A 9,574-nucleotide genomic window follows, 5' to 3' on the forward strand; every position below is an offset into this window, starting at 1 on the left:
TGTCACGACCTGAGAGTACCCCCTAGTCGTAACATGGCGTATTCGACCCCGAAGGGGTCTTATACGAGCCACATAGTCATTCATTGCATTCAATAATGAAAATAGTGCGGAATAAAAAAAAACTTATTTACATCCACACATTTAAACTTCATTAAAACAACTTTAAAAACACACAGCGGAAGTCTAAGTCTCACATGACCATCTTAGACTCAGTCACAAAACATAAGTAGGGACACGGCCCTTTACAATCAAAAGAAGTCTATTAAGTCTATTACATGAACAAAAGAACTTAAAAGTCTTATCCTCGAATCCATGAGGACATACCAAGTCTTGGAGGAAAGCAATCCAACACTTCAAACTAGCTAGGAGGGATCACTTGCCGGAACCTACACTTATAGTAAAAATATGAAGAATATGGGTTAGTACACAAAATGTACTAAGTATGATGACCATGCAAAACATGCTTTAAAAGGGACATTTTGGTTAGAAACCATGCATTATGCCACTTTTTGAAGTACCATGAATAGTTGCATAAAAGACATACAATACAAGCATAAACATCAAGTAAGTCATAATATTACCTTTAAACAATTTCAACATGAAAACCTTTACCTTGGACCTTCACCTCAAGAAACCCTTATGCTATACCTCGTGCAATGTATGGATGGCGTCCCATACCACCATCCATACTAAGGCACCACATTTAGGTCACTTAAAGTAACTTATCATTCCTTTCTTTCACCTTTGCACAATATTCATACATAAGAGGTATATCATTAATTAAGACATGACAAGGGAAAATAACTCGTAATATAACCCAAGTATAGCATGCATCTCATATTAAGCATTTGAGAGCCAACATTCTTTAATAACCTCATTTAGGCCACAATTGTATCACATACATTAGGATTTAGAGAAACTCACTATGACCCTCTCCAAGCCTACTCGTGCAATGTATAGGTAGCATCCCATACTACTACCTACACTTTGTAGAACCTATCAAGAAACCATAATGAAATCTCACATGATGGGAAGTAAGCATTTAACCGACATAGACCATGAGAGCTTGTCATGGAATCCGGTGTCATAAGTCCCCACACCGTAAAGAGGTGGTCTACTTGCCTAAGGAAGACCGGTATATATAGCTTAATGGATCCACTAGCTACCTATGCGGGCACATAGTTTATGGTATAAGGTAGACGATCATTGAAACTCATGCCTAACTATTGGGGGAGTTTCCATCTAACCAAATCCACTCGGTGCTTAGCCAACATTCCCATAGAATAGTTCGTTATCTTGACATTATCACATATGAGAGGTGGCATTGGCCTACCAACTCCAAATTACATTTATTAACACGTGAAAGGGTGCTTTAAGCCTACCGTTTCAAGGTTCATTTAGGAAAGCTCATTAACTCCTCTTGAAAGGGTGCCATGGGCCTACCGGTTCAAGTCTCATCATTAACCTTCATGGAAAGGTGCCATAGGCCTACCGATTCCAAGGTTCATTACTATCATTAATTGAAGGGTGCCATTAGCCTACCGATTCCAAGGTTCATTATTATCATTAATGGAAGGGTGCCATTAGCCTACCGATCCAAGGTTCATTATAAGCATGTGTGGAAGGGTGCCATTAGCCTACCGATCCAAGGTTCATTATAAGCATGTGTGGAAGGGTGCCATTAGCCTACCGATCCAAGGTTCATTACTTATCATTAATGGAAGGGTGCCATTAGCCTACCGATCCAAGGTTCATTACTTATCATTAATGGAAGGGTGCCATTAGCCTACCGATCCAAGGTTCATTACTTATCATTAATGGAAGGGTGCCATTAGCCTACCGATCCAAGGTTCATTACTTATCATTAATGGAAGGGTGCCATTAGCCTACCGATCCAAGGTTCATTACTTATCATTAATGGAAGGGTGCCATTAGCCTACCGATCCAAGGTTCATTACTTATCATTAATGGAAGGGTGCCATTAGCCTACCGATCCAAGGTTCATTACTTATCATTAATGGAAGGGTGCCATTAGCCTACCGATCCAAGGTTCATTACTTATCATTAATGGAAGGGTGCCATTAGCCTACCGATCCAAGGTTCATTACTTATCATTAATGGAAGGGTGCCATTAGCCTACCGATCCAAGGTTCATTACTTATCATTAATGGAAGGGTGCCATTAGCCTACCGATTCCAAGGTTCATTATTATCATGATTGGAAGGGTGCTACTAGCCTACCGATTCGAGGATTCCACAACCAACAATATAATCATTTAAACAAGAAAAGGATGCACAAGCTCTACCAATTCGAGATATGCAATAAATTGGAGAATCCTTCATATTCTATCATCAACATTCATGAGTGTCAAATTGAGAAAAAATCCTTTCAATAATAACACATTTATGTTCATAACATGATCATATTAGCTCCATGGAATGTCAATTCATAAAAATGTCATGTAACACTTAAATTTCTCATACTATGCCTTCAAGGCCATGGTCACAATACATTCCTTAATTAAACACCTCCACCATAAGTGGATCAAACCAAGCAAGAACTAATTTATCCATAATATGAGATTAAGCCAACTTACCATCCTCCAAAGCCATAATAACCATTACTCAATTCCCAACAATTCTATCACCACAAGGTGATTCACCCATAATTTGCCCATAAGGCCACAATCCTCAATTCATCCATATACCAACAATTCATCATAAATAGATATACAAAACCATATAAATCAACAATACAATCCGATCTAAACACAATTTCATCAACATTAAATCATAGGCATTAAACCCACTTCATAAGCAAAATTCGAGGCTTTTAATGAAAACATGGGTTCTTGAAGAAGTTTCATATAAAATCATCTTAAAATCATAAATAGAACTTCAATTCACCAATATAATGACTTTGAAAACAGTTTACCTATGAACCCATACCTAGAATAGAAAACAGAAGTTTTGTTCTTTGAAGACTTTTGAAACCCTTTTTAATGGACTCCTTGAAGGAAAGATAATCAAGGATCAAGGGTCACCATACCTTTGTTACGATTCCCCAAGAAAATTGATGAAGAAACCACCTTAAATCCAAGCCCTAGCTCCAAGTTCTTGACCTTCTTAAAATGGAGGATTGTAGAGAGAAAAGTATTTGAGAGGAGGTGAGTTCTTTTTAATTCTAATTGGAGTGACTTAAAATGGAAGAATTTGGTCTAGAAGGGTTTTTATAATTGCTAGGAAAGGCATATAATAAAAAGGGGCTCAACTTAGGAAAAGAAATAAGGACCCATTTAAAAGTTTCCACTAAACCCGTCTAAGCTCGTCCTTGCTGACAGTGCTTCACTATTTTGGGCATAACTCTTTAGTCCGAGATCGGAAAAGGGCAAATTCGGTGGCATTGGAAAGAGGACTCATATAACTTTAATTGGATAGGTAATGGACCACCTAATTCATTTTGAGCTAAAATATATCATCATTTGAAGTTGACCCTAAAATTCGTAACCTTAAAAATCTGCCCCTTGCTCGTCTGATCCAGTGGGATTACTCAAAGGCTGGTCAACTGGGCAGTCCACTAGGCTAACTCGTTAGCCTAGTCCCTTGCTTGAACCCTAGGATGCTACCTAGCACCATTTAAGTTCTAAAATAACATAAACATCAACCTAAGCTCCCACTAACCCAAACGTCAAGGCTCAAGTTCATTCTATCATTTTCCGAGTCGTTACAAATGGTGGATACTACTGAACTTCCATTAATGGAGCTAGAGAGAATTGAGAGGAGAAAGCTTCTCTGATATTATTGATTAAATGAAAGAGAGTACTGATTAGAATCAACAAACAACTATATTTATACAACTAATCAACTGAACAATTATAACTGATTAACAATATTCCAATCACATCATGCTCACTACAAAACATTAAGCTCATTATGCAATTACTCGCAAAAGCATAATTAGGAAAATTTTCACTAAAGTATATTTAGGCATGTTCAACATTTATCCTCATGAAGCATATAGACAACTCAACTAAATGCACATCAACACGAGGAACACGTTTATGAAAACTCATTTTATCATTTAACAAGAATTCAAATAGGACATGCATAACATAAGGAGACCATGGAAACTCATTTTCACCCAAGACTCCAAAACATAAAACAAGCTACTAGGAACTCTTGGTCTCAAGCTTGAATAAGAATAGAAGGAATGAGATAAGGATATCAACATTCTCAACAACCTTGCTATTCAACATAGCATCCCCCCAAACCCAACTAAGGCAAACATGAGAAACAACAACATAGAAACCTCATCAAGATATTCATGACCATAAGGAACTAAAACTTACCGGCGCCTTCATTCGGATTAGCTTCTTTGTCCTTGCTAGTTTGGAGAGCATAGAAACGACCATAATTTGGAGGAATAGGAACCGTTCCATCTTTAGAAGCTTTCTTGGCTTCCCTTCCTCTAGCCGTAAGAGTAGGACAATCTTTCACCTTGTGATCATTCTTTCCACAACCATAACACCCATTAGTACCGGCTATGCACTTCCCATAGTGCCTCTTACCACAAGTGATGAAAGTAGGTTTAGAAAATTGAGTTCCACCATTTTTTTCTAGGTTAACCATAGGAGCACTTGAAGAATCTTGGTCTTGAGTCCTCTTCTTGAACCTAGATTGACCTTGCTCATCCGATCTACCCCTCTTCACACCCCTATTCATCCTCTTAAGTTTGGACTCCTCAATGGATTGAGCATACACTATGAGCCTAGAAATGTTCATGTCATTATGGAGCATTTTCGTATGGCACTCTTCCTTGACTAGGTCGGATACACCGATCACAAACCTACTCATCTCATCCCTAGGGTTTGACACCAAAGATGGAGCATACTTAGACAATTAGGTAAACCTCAAGGAGTACTCTTGCACACTCGCATTACCTTGCCAAAGGTTGATAAACTCCTCAACCTTTACACTCCCTCTTCTCACGGGGAAAATACCTACCAAGGAAAGCTTCCTTAAACTCCTCCCCATTCTATAGGATCCACTCCCACCGGCCTATTAGCCTTCCATTGAGAGAACCAAAATTTGAGCAACATCTTTCAATTGATAGGAGGCAAGCTGCACCTTTTATTTTGAAGTCACCCCCATAGCACTCAGTACCTTATACACTTCATCCAAAAATTCTTGGGATCCTCTCCCACCTGAGACCCTGGAAACCCCGGAGGATTCATCCACACAAAGTCTCTCAACTTAGAAGCCATAATACCCTCATTATCATTCACCCTAGGCCCCACATCTCTAGTCGCTTGAGCAGCCATGGCTTGGGCCAAGAATAAGAAAGCCGACCTAATCTCTTCATTGGTCATATCCGGGGGAACCACCGGAACTTCATTCTCTTGCTCACCTATAGGAACTTGATTGCATTACACACCTTGACCATTTGGCACAACTTGGGGACAACTCCCTCATCACCTAACTCCCCTTCCACTCTGCTTTGGTTAGCCCTCGTATTCATATCCTATAAACACAAGAGAAGGATAAGGATAAGAACACTTATAGAACCACACTCTAAGGCACGACTTTAAGAATATGAAAGAAGTGTAACTTCTAGCATCCTATAGCCTCTCGCTCATAGATGAATTTCATAAACTTTGAATCATAAGCAAAAGACCCACTTCATAAGCAAATTTAGGAATTTAGGGAAAAACATGGGTTCTTCAAGGAATTCCATACGAAAACATCTTAAAAACAATAATCAAACATTAAATCATCAATATAATGGCTTAGAAAACGTTTTGCCAATGACCCCATGCTTAGATTAGAATTTGAGATTTTTGTTCTTTGAAACACTTTTGATTGGACTCCTTGAAAGAAAGATTGATCAAGGATCAAGGGTCACCATACCTTTGTTAAGATTCCCCAAGAAAATTGATGAAGAAACCACCTTCAATCCAAGCCCTAGCTCCAAGTTCTTGACCTTCTTAAATGGAGGATTGTAGAGAGAGAAATATTTGAGAGGAGTTGGGTTTCTTTTTTAATTCTAATTGGAGTGACTTAAAATGGAAGAATTTGGTCTAGAAGGGTTTTATAATTGCTAGGAAAGGTAAATAATAATAGGGACTCAACTTAGGAAAAGAATTAAGGACCCACAAAGTTAAACTTAAAAGTTTTCACTAAACCCGTCTAAGCTCGTCCTTGCTGACAGTGCTTCACTATTTTGGGCATAACTCTTTAGTCCGAGATCGGAAAAGGGCAAATTCGGTGGCGTTGGAAAGAGGACACATATACCTTTAATTGGATAGGTAATGGCCCACCTAATTCATTTTGAGCTAAAATATATCATCATTTGAAGTTGACCCTAAAAGTCGTAACCTTAAAAATCTGCCCCTTGCTCGTCTGATCCAGTGGGATTACTCAAAGGCTGGTCAACTGGGTCGTCTACTAGGCTAACTCGCTAGCCTAGTCCCTTGCTTGAACCCTAGGATGCTACCTAGCTCCATTTAAGTTCTAAAACAGCATAAACATCAACCTAAGCTCCCACTAACCCAAACGTCAAGTCTCAAGTTCATTCTATCATTTTCCGAGTCGTTACAATTTAATTCATTTTGATCAGCGGCAGCGGGCTGAGTCACGACAACATCAGTCAGGCTAATCTCGTCATTATTATCACTCAATACTGCCTTTCCTTTTTGTGAACTTTGATCGGGGAAGGAATCTTTGGGGGCCTTAGATCTTGTGAAATAAGGATGACTAGCCAATTTATCAACACAGTTAAGTTTTAACTACCTGATAACGAAAAATAACTCAAAAGATTAACGTGTTAGGCTATGTAGATGATAAATAATACAAAATATCACACATATAACTACAAACACATAAGAGGTACGCCATTTGAAGATAAACTAGCCCACGTATTTAGAGAAATGACTAAATAGACAGGAATTTGTCTATTTTATTTTGAGCTTAATGAATAAGAAATGTCGACTTGAGTCGAGACAAAGTCGATTGTATCTTTCATTGTCATACTTCTGATTTTCGATTGAGAGGAAACATTATTCTCCTTGCAAAAGTTGGAAAAGATAAAATTTCTCAAAATAGGGTCCGAGCCTTGAAGGCTACCTACGTATCTCACGAGGAAGAATTCACGTTCTGTGTAGTTCTATCAGCTTGAATCCCCTTCGATTTGAGATAAAGGGTTGATTAATTTATTTTTTTATGAGAAAGTAAGATTTGAAAAATGAATTTCGAATTTTGTTGTGAAACTAAAGATTCAAAGAGTATTTGGATGCACTTTTGATAGTGACTTGATATTTGTTCTTAAAGGGTTATAGAAGATAATTCGAAGATGAGTAAGCTAGAATATCTCCAAATAAAGCAACATAAACACACAAGCATTTATAACACATAGATAATTATTGCGCGTTCTAAACAGATATGTGACCCTTTTGTGCCAAGGGTAGGCTTAGCGATTCGAAGGATGTATAACATCGTTTGAAACATTGCATTGCCTCGAAACCCAAATTTATACAAATTTTACGAACAAAACTGAAAGGGGATACATAATCGGAAAAAGGGATACAAATGATCAATCCCACGCAGGGGTACAATCCTAAACTATGCTTCCATGGATGGTTCTTCCTTTTGATTTCTTGTCATCTCCGAATGTCCACGCTTTTGGATGAAATGGTAACTTGACGCTTCTTTGACTCGAACAAACTATTAAACTCCCAACCCCAAGAGACAATGTTTTGAAAATCTCGTATACATCCTTCAAATTTAAACACATAAGCATGATTGTCTTTTATTGATCAATGGGTCAAATCGACACAAGGTGGGCTTCTAATGGGCCCAACACGCCTTGGGTGTTGGGTCAACTTAGTTCAAAATGTGCTAAATTCGGGATTTGGTTTTGCTCTATGCTAGTTGACTAAGAGTGGCTTTTTGAAGACCGGGAACCCAAGTGGACAACTTAGGCTGGAATTCACGACAACCATTAGATGCTTGACGTACCAATAAATTGCCGATCCTTCCAGAAAAGGGTTGAGTATAAAAAGTTCGGTTGCGATTATGCAAAAACCATCCTTAATATACTATACATACTACATGAAATGCGATGAATGCAATGACACATATCAATTTAAACCCATTAAGCGTAGATAAACAATTCAGCAATTAATAGCAATTAGTTAAATAAGTCAAATCTTATGGTTAGAACTTAATTAAGTCCCTAGCAGAATCGCCATTTCTGTTTTACTCGAAAATATAAATAAAAATATGGCTGAATTTTCAAAAAATCAATTAAACTTATGATTTAAGAGAAATCAAATTTCCAAAAGGTCACAGTCGCCACTTAATTTTTGGTAAAAATCAAGAAAAATCCCAAGTTTTTCAAAAGATTAAAACAGATAAAATCAATTGATACAGGGTTTGAGTTCAAATGTACATTCTGAGAAGGTGTTAGGCCCTCGAAATGTCCGCTAACTTGCGGTTAACCGGCGATTTGACTAAAAATTACTTTGACTATTTTTTGAGAAAATATTAACTAAGTAAAAAGAAATTCGCTTTTTATTTATTTATTTATTACTATTATTTTTCTAGTTAATTATTTTGTGGGGAAATAAACTAAAGGGCGGGATTTTTCTAAAGGGAACCAAACTTAACATATATATATATATAAAGTGAAATTACTATCTGGGGAATTTAATTTAATTAAACCATGAACCAAATAAAAGTGGTAGTCAAATACAAATAAAGAAAAGCAAAGGAAGGAAATATTAAATTCGGGCCTTTGGCCCAAATTCCCAAATCATGGACATGTCCTATTCTAAAGTTTACCCTAAAGAATAATGGACTTCGGCCCATTTTCGTGTCCAAAAGCCATCGTATACACTGATTGTATACCGCCGTATATAGGCTATATACTGGACTGTTTTCTTGTATACCAGCTCATACACTAAATGCATACACTCTATTTCATCTCCCGAACACCTGTAATTCCATTTTTAACCATGTATACGCTGTCCTTTGGTCTGTATATCATATATACTGTTGTATACTAGTGTATCATAGCGTATATCAGCATGTGTACAGTCCATTTTGGACTTTTCCAAGACTTGTAAATCAGTTCCCACCCCAGTAATTTCTTTCCTTTCATTCGAAAAAGATGAAGCTGACTCGAAAAAATTTAACTCGACGCAAGGATAGAGTCCAAAGGACTCAAATGGTGTCACATGTGGCAAAACGAAAGGAATAAAGAATTAGTACCCAAAAATAATAGTATAATAATACAGCCTAAATAAATCATAGCAGCATTCTAAACTAATATATGGCAAATAATTCAATTGAGCTAAACAATGAACTTAAATAAGGGAGTACCAGCTCCAAAATGCTAAGACCCAAGTCATGCCAATGACAAAATAATGACTACTTAAAACTACTGCTTTAACACTTAATAGCCCACAACAACACATATATCCTCCAACCAATTTAATAAATAAAATGCCTAAGTAATATAAGGAGAAGCATTTAAAATCATCCATATCATATGGGACACCACGATTAAGTAGAAACAA

This window comes from Solanum tuberosum, unplaced genomic scaffold (assembly GCF_000226075.1).
Source record: "Solanum tuberosum cultivar DM 1-3 516 R44 unplaced genomic scaffold, SolTub_3.0 scf00049, whole genome shotgun sequence".
Lineage (NCBI taxonomy): Eukaryota > Viridiplantae > Streptophyta > Magnoliopsida > Solanales > Solanaceae > Solanum > Solanum tuberosum.